The sequence below is a fragment of the Coenobita brevimanus genome, chromosome 108 (genome assembly GCF_032717465.1).
Source record: "Coenobita brevimanus isolate Jiangsu-jjx chromosome 108, ASM3271746v2, whole genome shotgun sequence".
NCBI lineage: Eukaryota > Metazoa > Arthropoda > Malacostraca > Decapoda > Coenobitidae > Coenobita > Coenobita brevimanus.
The window spans coordinates 13,289,544-13,305,329 of record NC_137061.1 but is presented as its reverse complement, the minus strand read 5'-3'; the positions used below and the strand labels follow the sequence as shown (position 1 = coordinate 13,305,329).

Genomic DNA, 15,786 nt, shown 5'->3' with positions numbered 1-15,786 from the left:
CCAAACTCACTAATACCCTGTCCCATCCCACCCTAACTTCCCCCACCCAAGCCCACCCATACCCTCCTGCACCCCACCCTATCCTATCCCACCCATACCCTCCCTCACCCCAGCCCACAAATAACTTCCTCCACCCCAGCTCACCCATACCCAACCCCAGCTCACCCATACCCAACCCCACCCCACCCATAACTTCTCCCACCCCAGCTCACTCATACCCAACCCCACCCTACTCATAACTTCCCCCGCTCCAGTCCACCGTATTCCAGAGCGATGCATTCTTCCCAGTTCACCTCAGTACCCTCTTGTACTGTATGTAACTGATGCAAGCTGTGTCGATGGTAAGCTTTCTTCTTATACTGCATGTGCAGCAACAACAAACAGTGGGTATGTGTAGTGTGGACGTGAAACAGCTTCCCTTCCCCTGCAAGGAGCTGGGGGAAGGACCACACTGGGAACAAGACCGTCAGGTAAAGGAATCATTTACGCTATTCTCTTTAACGTGTGTAAAAGGGTGAATTCATACTCTGCGAACACTATACTTTGTTCATTTTTACCTGGCATAAAGCTGCCATCGCTACATCTTGGGTGCTGAGCTATAATAAAAGATTAACACTAAATTATGGTGCTGACCATGAGAAAGTGCTGCGTAAAGGACGCAGGGCTGTATCACTGACTTTTTCCGCCTTTCAGTTACGGGAAATTGGGCTGCTGAAGGACGAGAATCTCCTCCGACAAGTGAAAGTATATAAAGTATAGACGGTGCTGCAGACAAGAGCATTGCCCTACTTTTTAGCTGACTAATTATGACGCTATTACACAGTATTCTAAAACGTTTGTTGGACTAAAGATTGTATGACTTAGTTTCAAGAGTCCCTGCTCACCGTCTCTCTGGTTTTTGTATTGAAGTGTGTTTATAATCATGGCCGCTACTGTGAGATTCAGTAACTTTACTGAGATGTTGCGTATATCATTCCTAATTACACCAACGCTCGCGAAGCGTGTGGGTGTCATTTTTGTTAAACGCGCGAGCGTGTGTGTGTGTGTGAGTGTGTGTGTGTGTGTGTGTGTGTGTAATTCACCGGGTCGGTCAGGATCACTTGATGGTCGTGATCGTCAGCTTTTTACCCTCCCGGAAGGGAGCTAAAAGCTCATGTAGTCCGATCTAAGGGCAAGGCTGTGACCTTCACACACGCACACATCCGTCCCCTTGCTCAAGGGGGACAGTAACCACCCACTTCGTCAGTGAAACTTTTCGCAACCTGAGAGAGGCGCGAACTCCCGTCCACCAGTTGGCAAGCGAGATCGTTACCACTGCACCAGCGAGCGGTGTGTGTGTGTGTGTGTGTGTGTGTGTGTGTGTGTGTGTGTGTGTGTGTGTGTGTGTGTGTGTGTGTGTGTGTGTGTGTGTGTGTGTGTGAACAAAAGAAATTTAAAAATTTTTATACAATATCGTCCAAACTCAAAAGATTTTAATGTAAGGCAAGAACAAAGCTACTTGTATGTGCAGACCATCAATCAAAGATCAAGACAAAAGGGCATGGTCAAAGTTCGACCCCTGTACCTGTGTGTGAATAAAATAATTAAACTAGAGGACCCCCCAAGGAGGGAATCACACCAGCGGAGAGCCGATACATATCTAGCGCGGCTAGGAATATGACCTTGACCTTGACCTACTTTCACGAATTTCAAACCAGTAGATTTTCATCCCTACTACACACCTGTAAAATATTGTGATGATAACTTGAGCGGTTGTGACGTTATCGTGCTAACACACACACAGACACACAGGCAAACTGAAAACAGTACTCGTAGATGATTTTCATATCTACTACACACCTGTAAAATTTTGTGATAATATTTTGAGCCGTTACGAAGTTATCGTGGTAACAGACACAGACCTTGACTTAGTTTCACCAATTTCGAACTTGTGATCTATCAGTAGGATAGAAGTTGTGGAAGCAATGAAGAAAGTTATATCAGGGAAAGCCCCAGGAGTTGATGGAGTGTGTGGTGAAATGCTGAAGCATGGGGGAGAGATAGTAGTAGAATGGATGTGGAAGATGTGCAGATTGGCCTGGGAGGAAGGTAGAGTCCCGGAGGATTGGAAGTCAGGTATAATTATTCCCTTATACAAAGGAAAAGGGGAAAAAGAAGTGTGTGGTAATCATAGGGGCATTTGTCTTCTTAGTATAATAGGAAAAGTGTATGGTAGGATACTTATTGACAGAGTTAGAGAAAGAACAGAGAAATTAGTTGGAGAAGAACAGGAAGGCTTTAGGAAGGGAAGAGGTTGTGTAGATCAGATATTCATTCTTAGATCTTTAGTGGAAAAGTTTCTAGAGAAGGGAAAGAAGTTGTATGCGGCTTTCATGGATTTGGAGAAAGCATATGACAGGGTGGATAGACAAGGATTGTGGATAGTGTTAAGAATATATGGAGTAGATGGGAAGTCGTTGAATGGTGAGAAGAGTATGTATGATGGTGCTAAGGCTGCAGTACATGTGGATAGTGAACTGAGTGAATTTTTTTCTTCGAAGGTTGGGTTGAAACAGGGATGTGTCATGTCTCCATGGTTGTTCAATCTGTACATGGATGGGGTAATAAAAGGGATACAAGGTAGGGTAGTGGATGTTGGAGTGGCCCTGGTGAGAGAGGATAGTATTTGGAAACTCCCTGTACTGTTGTTTGCAGATGATACTGTGTTGTTGAGTGAAGACGAAGGGGAGCTGCAAGACTTGGTGGATGAGTTTGAGAGAGTGTGTAAGAAACGAAATCTAAAGGTGAATGTAGGGAAGAGTAAAGTGATGGTCTTTGAGAGAGGTGAAGTCAGTGAATGGACAGCGAGGTTGGATGGTGAGGAATTGGAAAATGTGAGTACGTTTAAGTACTTGGGTAATGTGATGAGTAAGGATGGAGGTTTGGAGGGTGAAGTGCTTGAAAGGGTACAGCAGGGAAGAAAGGTTGCTGGTTCTTTGAAAGCAGTGATAAGAAACAGGGAAGTGAGCATGGAAGTGAAAAAGTTACTACATGATAGTATTGTGATACCAACTCTAACGTACGGAAGTGAAGCTTGGACGTTGTTGGAAGGACATAAGTCAAGAGTGAGAGCAGTGGAAATGAGTTATTTAAGAGGAGCATGTGGAGTCACGTGGAGAGACAGGCTGACGAATGAGGATATAAAGAAGCGTTGTGGTGTTGATGTGGATGTGATAGGAAGCGTTATGAGGAACACACTGAGGTGGTTTGGCCATGTGGAGAGGATGGAGGGTGAAAGACTGACGAAGAGAGTGTATGTGAGTGAGGTGGAGGGGGGAAGAGGGAGGGGGAGGCCGAGGATGAGATGGAGGGATGGGGTGGAGAGGTATATGAGAGAGGGGGGTGTGAGTTGGGAGCAGGGCAGTGAAATGGCGGGGGACAGGGCAACGTGGAGGCGATTTGTTTGTGGCCACCCCAAACGGGATTGAGGCGTCTGGCAATAGATAGATAGATAGATCTATTTTTTTTCCCCTACTACACATCTGGAAAATTTTGTGATGATGTCTTGAGTGGCTGCAAAATTATCATGCTTACACACACACACACACACACACACACACACACACACACAAACTGAAAACAATACCAGCTTCGCTATCGCAGCTGGTAAAAAGAGTTTTGGTCTGATTTAAAGCAAATGTGGAGGAAAGCTGGACACCGACCGAAAGAGGTAGCTATTTTTTTTCTTTTGATAAGTCAAAGGTCAAGGTCACACGGCAAGGCCAACTTTACCAATTCTTTTATCCGATTTATACCAAATTTTCTGGAAGGCTAAACAGACAGACGTCACGCCCACCCACCCCCACTCCTACCTTTCCAATTTCACCTTTGCTCCATCCTTTTCTCTGTTGACAACTTTCCTCTCTGACTCTCCTCCTTCCAGGATATATTCTTGGCCAAGCCTTGTTGCTAGGGAACAGATTTATGATTGCTCCCTCCATTCTTATTTTCTTCTGGCTGTCCATTGGTAACATCACTAAATCCCCCGAGTCTTAAGTTTCCTACATCCAATCCCTTGGAGCTTTCCTCCATCCCTCCTTCCTTTCCTTCATTAATATCTTTCCTCCCCCCCCTCCATGGCATCTCCACTGGTTGCTATGGATAGTCCAAAACCACCACCCTGATGCAGTATCAGAGTCTGTACAGAACTGACCTCATTTCCAGTGGACCCAGGTTCGTATCCAGGAAGGGAGAGGGAACAGTTGAAGAATCTGAAGTTTCGTTAAAGCGGCCTTTACTGATACGACCCGCCGACATATTGGAGAAACATTTCTACTAATACCGATAGTGTACTCCAGTCCTGTATAAGATAGTCCTCCCATTTATTCAGTATGGATGGTGGATGTTGATGCCACAGTGATGATGTGTGCTGGTGCAATACGTAGGAGGACTCCTGGGCCACAGAGAAAAGGCTGTGAAGATCGTGTCCAGGGTTGGACACACAAAGAAAAAAATGGCCTCAATCCTTTTTTTACACGCTTCCCTCCACTATTTCACTTGTTGGATACCTTCACTGCCTCTGTCACTACAATCCCATGCTTAAATTCATAAGAATCAACATATACTGTATTTGAGATTCGCGTCAGAAATTGGTTATTAACACATCGATGAAAGCCACTCCTCACCCAGCCTCCAAATGCAACAGAGGTTCCAAAGGTGCCAAATTGCACCACGAAAATCACAAAATATGTTGTCAAGAACATACCTGAGAGTCGCTAAGCAAAAAAGTTTGAAGCAATGTAGTGGAAATACGAGATTAAAGCAAAAACTTGGGAAAAATATCATCAGAACTTGCTACTGATAAAATAAACCCCCTGGAGTTTGATTTGATTTGATTAATTTATTATGCCCGAAGGCGACAAACCTAGTACAGTGCCATGCAGTCATATGTGAGGTGAGTACAGGAGAACTCGTGCCACGCAAGACACGCTGTCAAGCTATAACAAATTAACACCCACCAAAGTGTGGATGACGCATGAGAATAACAACTAGGTTATCATCTTCCAACAAAGGTTTACAAGTGTCCACTAATGTGAGTCCGTGTGGTATTAGATCAGAGACAAGTGGACATTGCAGGCAATAATGGTGAAGGGTGTTGGCATTGGGTGCGTCACACAGCTTACAGGAGGAGAAATGAGGTGCATTGCCCACCCCAGCCACCTGCCACACAGGTCGGTAGCCCAGTCTGAGGCGGGCACACACCACGTTATGTCGACGAACCATCATACACTTCTGCATATCATCACTTCGGCGCTAACAGCTACCATCCATACTGAATACATACTAGGGCTGTCTACATATAAGTTTTTGGCGGGAGTGTGTTTACGAAATGTCGGCGTGTCCTGTGGTAGATCAGTAAAGTCTGTTTTAACGAAGCTAAAATCTTTAAACTGTTCCTTGCCCCATCTGGGATTAAGACCTTAGTCCGTTAGGATGATGGACCATCTCACCTGTCTCGACCACTGTACTCCTTTTACTTTGACCTGACCTAACATTGACATCCGTCTTGAATACTGAGTTGTACCAAGAAATTAACACACGAGCACATCAATAGACACAAAGAAGTGCTATGGAAAGGATGTAGAGCCACATCATTGTCTTGTTCTGCCAATGAACCACGTAAAATATGCATGATGTACAACTATTCGCATGTGACAAGCAATACATTAACATCTATGTTAGACTGCATGTTGTCAGACACGCATTTCTTTTAACTCTGCCTTCTAACAAACGCCCGTTTCGAGGATATATCTATCTGCCTATCTATATATCTACTCCCAGAGCCAGACCCCTTCACCCAGTAAAGGATGGACTCAAACGAATAGCTTCCGTGCCACTCTGTTCCCATCCTTCTGGCTGCCATCTCTCCAGCTCACACCTCCCACTCTCATATACCTCCCCACCCCATCCCTCCACCTCATCCTCGAGAATGGATGCCTGGAATAAATTCAGAAGTGTTACGTTCTGTCCAACCAGCATTTCAATATTAAAAGTCAGTCGTCTCGTGTAAGGAGTTTTAGAAGGAACTAAGGAGCGAAAGTGCCCTATAACTTGAAAGGGAGGGGGGGAATGCAAAGGAGGGATGGGATGGGGGGATGATGGTATTGATAATGATAATGGTGAAGAGGACGAACATAATAATGACGATGATGATGATGACAATAAGCACCAGTAAAGTGCGCTTTTTGAGTGCGTGACGAGCGAGTTAGCTTTCTTGGTGTAAACTTTCCACGTGTCTGGTGAGGTATTTGAACAATAAGTGAAGAATAGTTGAGCTAAAATATTTACTTCCTCACGTTTTCTCTTTCTCATTCACATCCTTCCTGGTTTCACTCCCTAAACATAGAAAAAAAATGTTCATGTAAAATTATGAGCGTAATATCAGATATTTAATTGTTTGAATTCATGCAAGAAACATAGTGTTACAACAGGAAATCTTTTTTTAATTTGATTTCATGGTGGAGCATATCAAATGAAGCCCTGCGTACATTTCCGTGGAATACTGGGATTCCAATGAGTTTCTTTGGTCTCATGAGTAAATACCGGATATATAGCTAATAACAAACTGTATTGAATGTATCTGCTACCTGCTGAAAGAATCTCTTCTCTATCACACACTGTAAAAAAGGTATTAGCCTCTGAGAACTATCGTGGTCTGGCCGTGTCGTGTCGAACCGGGGTGGGTCGTGTTGGGCTGCTCATTTCTCAGCTGAACGTAAAGTAAACGCGTCGCTGAGCTCGCTTCCTCGTAATGATGATGATGATGGTGTCAGCAATGATGATAATGATGACGATGACGATGAACATAATTACGACAATGATGATGATGATGACATTAATTATGATTGATGACGATGATGATGACGATGACAATAATCATGATGATGAAGATGACAGTAATGATGACAATAATTATGATGATGATGATGATGATGATGATATTTAATTGTGTGTTCAGATCCTGGGTGGAGTGTGCTGTGCTATGGTGTACCTGGGTGTGGGTGCCGTGACAGCCGTACACCTCCGGACAGAAATTCGTGATACAGGGTAATCTGCCACCAGAGGTCAGGTTAATCGCACACGTCTACTCCCCCAACTCCCCCTCCTTACCCCCACCAAACACTGATTTGTTGGGCGGATGGATCGGAGATATGAAGCTTCGCTCACTCTCACGTCTTGCCGCATGTAATGTTACTTTCATTTATCTTACTATTAGGTGTATTATCAAGTGCATAGATCCATCTTCAGTTCCATGAGAAGTGATTATATCGAAGTTTTAGCAGATTTCAATACAATGACCTTAATGTATAGAGTCTGGTATCCAAATACTTATCCTACGTGTTCTAAGCGACAGACTAAAATCCAAGTAACAGTTAAAAGTTATATGGCCAGATAAGTCCCTCTCTTGCCTTGTCATGTGGACAGCCACATATACACCCACCTACTTATCCACCTACCCACTCAACCCATCCAACACAACCACCGACCTCACCCCTGCCACCCACCCAGCCCACCGATCCCTGCTATCCACCCTGCTAACCCACGAATGCCACACACGAAGTTCACCCAACAATGCCACTCAACTCATTTACTCATTCACTTCTCCACCCTGAACCCATCCAGCCACCCAACCCAACCACCCACTTAGATCATCCCGACCACACAATCGTCTCAGACACCCTGGCGACCAACGGTGTCCACTCACCCTGGCGACTCACTTTGCCCACACATCCCGACAACCTATCTTGCCCACCGACCCCTACCACCCACCCTCGCCACTCACAAATTCCACCCACCCTTCTCACTCACGAATTCCACCCACCCTGGTCACCCAACAATGCCATCCATCTCATCCATCCACACAACCCTCCCAGCTCTCCCTGAACACTCCCCACCCTCCTCTCCCTGCCCATCCTGTCCTCCCACCGACCCACCCGCCCATCCACCTTTCTTACCCAACCCCATTCACTCCGCCATCCCATTCACCCTTTTGAGCCCAAGCCCATTCACTCCGCCATCCCATTCACCCATTTGAACCCGACTTATCCATCAAACTCATCTTATCCAAACCTAATTTACCGACCCCTCCCCGACCACCCACATATCCAGCCACCTACCCACCCAGCCCACCAAACGCATCCACTCACTAACCCAATTACCCCTACAACCCACCACTCCACACACCACACCCAACAATCGTATCCATTTCTTGTTTATTTATTGACATGTGTCTATTTACTTATTTATTTATTTATATTTACACATTGTATTTGTTGTAATATTTCGTATTTTTATTACTTCAACATCCACACCGTTACCATTCAACTCTTGAGACAATTTTCAAATTGGAGGAGGAAGATATAGACCCGCATTCTCTCGGGTATGGAGGCACCCCTAACACCTCTTTCTTAACGATTTATTTTCCATAGACTGGATGAAAAACACACAATAATACAGTAACGATGCAGAATCAGAGACAAGTGGTGTCAGACACAGCAAACCTCACCTGACTCCAATATTATTTAATGGCTGTTAAATACTGACTCGTTTCTGTTATTTAGTGGAAGTGCACAATTAAAGTCTACGGTAATGACGCAAATGTTCTCAAGTTACGCCCTCCGAAAATCCTTGTTCTTGCGTTTGACCTTTCAAGGTCACTCCAGGTCAAAGGTCATGCTGCCAAATGAAAGCCCATATGAGACTTCCTATATTTTAATAACAGTATCTCTCTCTTCAACAAGTTTCGAGTTACAGCCCCCTGAGTATCCGTGACTTTGAGTTTGACCTTTCAAGGTCACTTACGGTCAGAGGTCAAGGTACCATTTAAAAACCCATACGGGATTTCCTGTATGTTGAGTAAATATCTATCTTCAACTAGTTTCGTGGTACAGCCCCCTGAATATCCGTGACCTTGAGTTTGACCTTTCAAGGTCAAAGGTCTTGGTGCCAAATGAATGCCCATATCGTTCCTAATGGTAAATATCTCTATCTTCAACCGTTTTCAAGTTACAGCCCTCTGGAAATCCACGACCTTGATTTTGACCTTTTAGGGTCACTCGATTACCTTCAAAATTTAATCACTTGCTTAGGGGACCAGTGCCCACATATCCTGAAAGTGTCACGTAATTTCATTCAGCCGCTTTTCCGTAATGTTGCTAACAAACAAAAAAACAAACAAACAAACTCGATCAAAAACAAAAACAACGTCGGACTCTTTCCTGGCGAGGTAATAAGTCGGTAATGAAGAGGAGTTAATATGCCTCCTAACCATACAAGAATACCGTCCATAGCCTGCATTAACCCCTTCACCACTAGAGGTCTGTCCTAAGTTAAATCGTTTGGTTGCAGGAAAATCAGAGTGAATGCAATATGTCCGTGGAATATGGATTAACGATGGCATGGTTATAATGATGATTTGTGCTTTCTAAACTTGACGAGACTACCCGTCGTCTGTGAGCCAGGTAGACTGTAATAATACTAGATGAACACTTGACTATTATGTATCCATCCAGGATGACTGCCAGTGACATGTGAACTCAGGTCGTGACTCTAAACAACTATTCTTAATAACTTTTCCTTCTACAACCAATACCTTCTGAGATTTGAGTTTCGACACAGACAGACACACACACATACAATTTGTACAAAAATTATGACCACCGACTTCGTATACCTGGCTCAGTTAATCCTATCCTACTGTCACTGGGAAATAACGTGATAATAATGATGATGATGGTGGTGGTGGTGGTGGTGGTGGTGGTGAAATGTCGGAATTATTACCACATACTGATATTGTGCAGTATGTGATTATGTCCGTGAAGGTCAAGATGCTGGTGATATGATGATAATACTGACGATGATATTCATGACGATGTTGTTTATGACGATGGTGGAGATGAGAAAAGTCTATCAATCTGTCTCTGGCCAGACGCCTCCATCCTGTAACTGGTGACAACAAACAAATTGCATCCATGTCGCCCTGTCCCCTGTCATTTCGCTACCCTTTCCCCAACTCACACACCCCTCTCTCATATAACTCTCTACTCCATCTCTGCATATCATTCGCAGTCTCCCCCTCCCTCTCTCCCCCTTTCATCTCATTCACATACACTCTCCTAGTTAGTCTCTCACTCTCCATCCTCTCCACATGGCCAAACCATCTCAATGTATTCTCCATTTCGTTTTCTATCACATTCGCATCCACACAGCAACTGTCCTTCACTTCCTCATTTGTCAGTCTCTCTCTCCATGTAACTCCAAATGCTCCTCTCGGATAACACATTTCCACTGCTCTCACACTTGACTTGTGTCCTTCCAACAAGGTCCAAGCCTCACTTCCATACGTAAGAGTTGGTATCACTATATCATCGTGCAGCTACTTTTTAACTTCCATGCTCTCTTTCCTACTTCTTATTGTTGCTTTCAATGAACCACCAACTTTTCTTCCCTGATGTACCCTTTCAAGCTCTTCAGTTCCATCCGTACTCATCAAACTACCCAAGTACTTAAATGCACTCAAAGTTTCCTTTTCCTCATCATCCAGTCTCATTGTACATTCAGTGACTTCATTTCTCTCGAAGACCATTAACTTTGCTCATCCCTATATTCACCTTTAGACTCCGTTCCTCAGATACCCTCCCAAACTCATTCACCAAGCCTTGCAGTTCCCCTTCGTCTTCACTTAACAGTACAGTACCATCTACAAACAACAGAACAGGAAATTCCCAAATGCAGCCCTCTCTCACTAGGGCTGCTCCAATATCCATTGCCTTACGTTGTATCTCCGTTATGACTCCATCCATATATAAATTGAACAACCATGGAGACATGACACATCCCTGTTTCAATCCAACATTCAGACAAATTCACTCAGTTCACTATCCACACCCACTGCAGCCTTAGCACCCTCATACATATTCTTCACAGCATTCAACAGCTTCCCGTTTACTCAATATATTCTTAACATTTTTCCCTTTCCTTGTCTATCCACTCTGCCATATGTTTTCTCCAAATCCATGAAGGCAGGAAAGAACTTCTTTCCCTTCTTTAGAAACTTTTCCTCTAAGCACCTTAGGATGAATATCTGATCTACACAACCTCTTCTCTTCCCGAAACCCCCCCTGTTCTTCTCCAACAAATTCCTCTTTTTTTCTTTTTTTTAGTAACGAAACAGAGGAAGGAAAAACAAATGAATCAAAAACATAATCCATACTCCAGATTACTGGTGTCCTCCATTCATAAAAAAATCTGTAACAGTTGGACTTGAACAGCTGTAGGTTGAAGTTTGGAGGGAAACCACTATGGGGAAGCAAGTTCCAGAGAGTTGCAGTTCTGGGAATAAAAGAATTCTGATAGACGGAAGTTCTGCCATATGGCTGTGCAACAGTCCGGTCATGAACACTACCAGATACTTGTGTAGCACAAGGGAAGACATGGAGAGGTGGCACAATGGATGCAACTTCGTCTGAGCATTTGCTATAAAAATATCTGTAAAATAATGCAAGGGAGGCAACATTCCTTCTTGCTTGTAAGGAAGGTAGTTTATTTATGATAGCAGGGTTATTAATAATTCCAATAGCTTTGGTCTGAATTTTGTCTAGTTGTTTTAGTGCAACCTCTTCTCATCCATTCCACAAGGATGAGCAATATTCATGCTGAGAGCGCACATGACTCTTATAAATTATAGCTAACTGCTCGTCAGTGAAGAAGTTATGGACTCTGTAAAATAATCCAAGTTTATTTGAGGTGGTTTTAGCAAGTGATCTAATACGAGAGGTCCAGCTGAGGACATTGTTAAGTGAAACACCGAGAATTTCAATACTTTTAGAGACAGGAATATTTGTAGCAGTGAATGTAATATAGGAGTCAGGCAATATCTGTCTATTAGTAAATTGTATATATTTGGTTTTACTAGCATTAAATGAGACAGTCTTATATATGCCCTTATGATTACCATACACTTCTTTTTTTCTCCTTTTCCTCTGTACAGGAGAATAATTATACCTGACTTTCAATCCTCCAGGGCTCTACCTTCCTTCCAGGCCAGTCTGCACACCTTCCATATCCATTCTACTATTATCTCTCCCCCGTGTTTCAGCATTTCACCACAACTCCATCAGTTCCTGGGGCTTTCCCCATTTTGACTTCATTGCTTCCACTACTTCGGTCCTACTGATCTTTTTCTCCTTTCTCCCTCCCTCCCCAAGCCATTTCCCAGTCACTTATACTTGCATTACTTTCACTCTCTATGCTTAACAGTTCCTTAAAGTGTTCCCTCCATCTGCTCACTCTTTCTTCCTTCTCCACCAGCAATCTGCCAGTTTTATCTTTCACTCCCGTAGTACCTTCGTTATCACCCTGTCTAACTCTCTTTACCTCGTTCCAGAACATTTTCTTACATTCTCTCCGCTTTCACTTAAATTCCTTCCAAACCCGTCATCCACTCTCGTCTTATTCTTTCTTACTAATCTTTTTACCTCTCTCTTCTCTACATATATCTCTCTACTCCGTCTCTCAACTTCCTCCATGCCTCTGCTTCCCATCCACTCACTATGTGCTTTCTTCTATTGCGCCACAGCTTGTCTCACCTTTTTATTTCACCATGCTGTTCCTTGCACCCCTTTCGTCTTCTCTTCACCCCACACACCACCTCATGTGCTGCACAGATTTCTTCTGTTAATACCTTGCATGCACCTTCCACCTCCCCCACCTGCACCTAATCATATTTACCCAATCACTCCTCCACTTCCCCTTTATATTCTGCCTTTTTTCATTCTCTTGCAACCTTTCTACCCTCTTTGTATCGACCGCTTCCTCCAGCCCTCTCTTCTACTCATCCATCGCACGGGTACCTTGACTTTCATCACTACTAAGTGTTGATCATAGTCAACATTCCCAACCTCTGTGTGCTCTTGCATCCAGTACAGATCTCATTCTTTCATCCACACACACATAATCATTCAGTGCCTTCCGTTCATTCAGTTTACCACCCACCCTTCTCATCACTCGCCGTGTATACCTGTGGATCATATTGTGCCTAAAGAGGGTATTGGCTATCACCAATCCTCTCCCCGCACATATGTCCACTAGAGCACTACGATTCTCATCTACTTCTGCAGGAACACTCCACTCACCAACTACTTCATCCACCTTCACATTCCCTACTTTGCCATGCGTATCTCCAATCAAAATCTCTCTCTCTCTCACTCCTCTGAAAATTTTCTATTTCATACTTCCACAGTTGCCCAGAACTCCTCTTTCACTCTGCTTGCACAGTCATCTGTCGGAGCAAATATACACACAGTCGCCCATGCCTGTATTGCTAATTGAGTAATATCAATATTTTACTCCTTTTCAGGCAGCCTCCTGTTCCCTGGCCCATAGTGGGATGCTTTGTGAACCTGCCACTCATGCCGCGCCTGGGAGCTCGTTTGACGCTGCTCACCTCTCTGTCCGTATTTCTTGTTTTCTGGGTTATCCCAGCCTTCGTAAATTAAGTATGGCCGCTTCTAACCCTCCGCTTTTTGCTGGGAATTTTTCTGAGAGTCTGGGGCCCTGCAGCATCGGGCTACATAGTGGAAATAACCGAGGCGAAAATCCGAGGAGTTTAAGGAATATATTATCCTTGATGTGCATCTTTTTTGTTTACATTGTCGGCAGCTTTCGTCTCTCCTGACAGGAAGTGATTATTGCATGTGGATTAGCTATAGTTCCTTCCTTTATTGGGCATCTTTTTATGCCTAATTCTCCTCGATGGCTGCTCCTTCGTGGTCGAGCTGATGAAGAAAGATAAGCCTTAGTTTTCTTCAGAGGAGCACATTATGACTCCCAGGCAGAAATAAATAATATTATCGGCAAAATTCAAGACAGAAAGTGCAAGGCAGATATTTATACTCAGATGAAAATGATGTGTGAACCTTCAATCCTCAATCGACTCATGGTTTTAAGTGTATTTTCCGTTTTGGTTTCCTTTACAGGGGACATTCCCGTATCCATTTACACTATAAGGATCTTTCAGGATTCTAAGTACAGCCTAAATCCTTATGCTATCGCCATTTTTGAAAGAGTCGCTCGAGTTGGTGCTGTTGTGGTTGCCTGTGTAGTGGACAGATTCAGTCGAAAGAAAATGGTCACCGTGTTATCATTTATTATGGTGTTAATCGCTTCTCGGAATCTCCTTCAAAATGAGAGACCTCCAGTACAACGTTCCATATGCTCACATGGCGGAAGTGTTTGTAATAATGCTTTATACTCCCGCTGCGTGTTCGATACAGAATTAGTGCCCAATCCTGTCAGAGAAACGGCGTTATCAGTTGCCTACGGGTTCTACTTCTTCGGATATGTTGATTCCACTCTGAGTTTTCCATGGATACTGAATCGTCTGGAAGTTCACTGGGCTTTCTTGATTAGTGGTGTTTGCTGCGTGTTGGTTGTTTTGGTGGTGTGGATTCTGCCGGAGACACGAGGACTCTCTGTGGAGGATATTGAAACACGGTGCCATCGGGGCCGCCAGGTACCACCGCTAACCTCCACAAATTTGACTTCGGATACAGGTACGAAGAAGGAAGAAATATTGTCTGTTGGAGAACTGTGAGACTCACATACCGAAATTATTTACGATGACAACCCACACACTGGCCCTTTTGTCTCGGTGATATTCACAGATTGTTCGAAAGGGGACGCTCTTTACAATGACAAAACTTCTCGAATTCGGCATTAGACACAGGCTTCCAGATGGGACGGGCAAGAATAGCCTACCATGTGTGAAGGAATTCTGACCACACACTGATTCTGAGTTCATTGTAAAGAGACAGATTCTCTCATAATAATACTGAAAAGGTGTCCAGAAGTGGGTGTATCGAACCATCTGCAACCTTCTGTTTCATTCACAGCACTGTAGACGGCACAACGAGAAATAAGTATTGTGTTTGGTATGTTTTTACCTGAGGGAACTGGGACATTCCCACAACTTGGATACTGTCATAGTTGTATAAAATTCGATGAGTGTAACTTACGAGCTAGGTATGTCTCCTTGCTTACTGTTATTATAATCAGCAGTCCAGTTTGACCACCAGGCCATCAGCGAAGCTAAAAAGGATCAGGGATCATTGTCAGGGAAGAATCACACCCATACTGTATACTGGTAATGCATTAACTATGAAGATACAATAGTTTCGGCTCCTCTTGGACCTCTCTATTTAAGGAGGAAGACGAAGAGAGTCATAGTTTAACGCCTGTGGACCGCAGAAAGGTCCTTAAAGCATCCTAATAGTATTTGCTAACTCCCATTCTTCCCCAGAAACACGAGCTGCAACAGATAATGTTATTCCATGTTCCCAAGTTTACTGTTGAGTGAAGAGGGACCAGAGGGAAGCAGACCTTGTCCAGTAGTCTGACCAGGTAGAAGAATTACTGTAGGCTCACAGACTGAACTGGGTTATTGTGAAGATACAAGCGTCTGGACCCAGCCTGAACCTTACAGAGATGTGTCCAGACACAACATTTACGTGAATGTGCAGCATAGATCTTTGCTTGACAACGCACTGTTTTCAAACAATCCATGTGAGGCTTCTCCAGGGGCGGATCCAGCAGTGTTATTAAGGTGTTAATTGTTTCACTTTATAAGTAATAATCATTTGACCACCATTTGCTCTTAGGCAACAAAATTACATTTAATATTTCAATACATTTTTAGACTACTTAACCGAAAACGAAGGGTTGTCAACATGGACTTTAAATCTTCAGTTT

The 15,786-nt window shown here is 43.7% G+C and overlaps 1 pseudogene; it reads left to right on the top strand.

Moving 5' to 3' along the window:
- Positions 1-338: 338 nt before the first annotated feature.
- LOC145417014 (facilitated trehalose transporter Tret1-like) lies at positions 339-14,632 on the top strand (annotated as a pseudogene).
- The last annotated feature ends 1,154 nt before the right edge of the window (positions 14,633-15,786 follow it).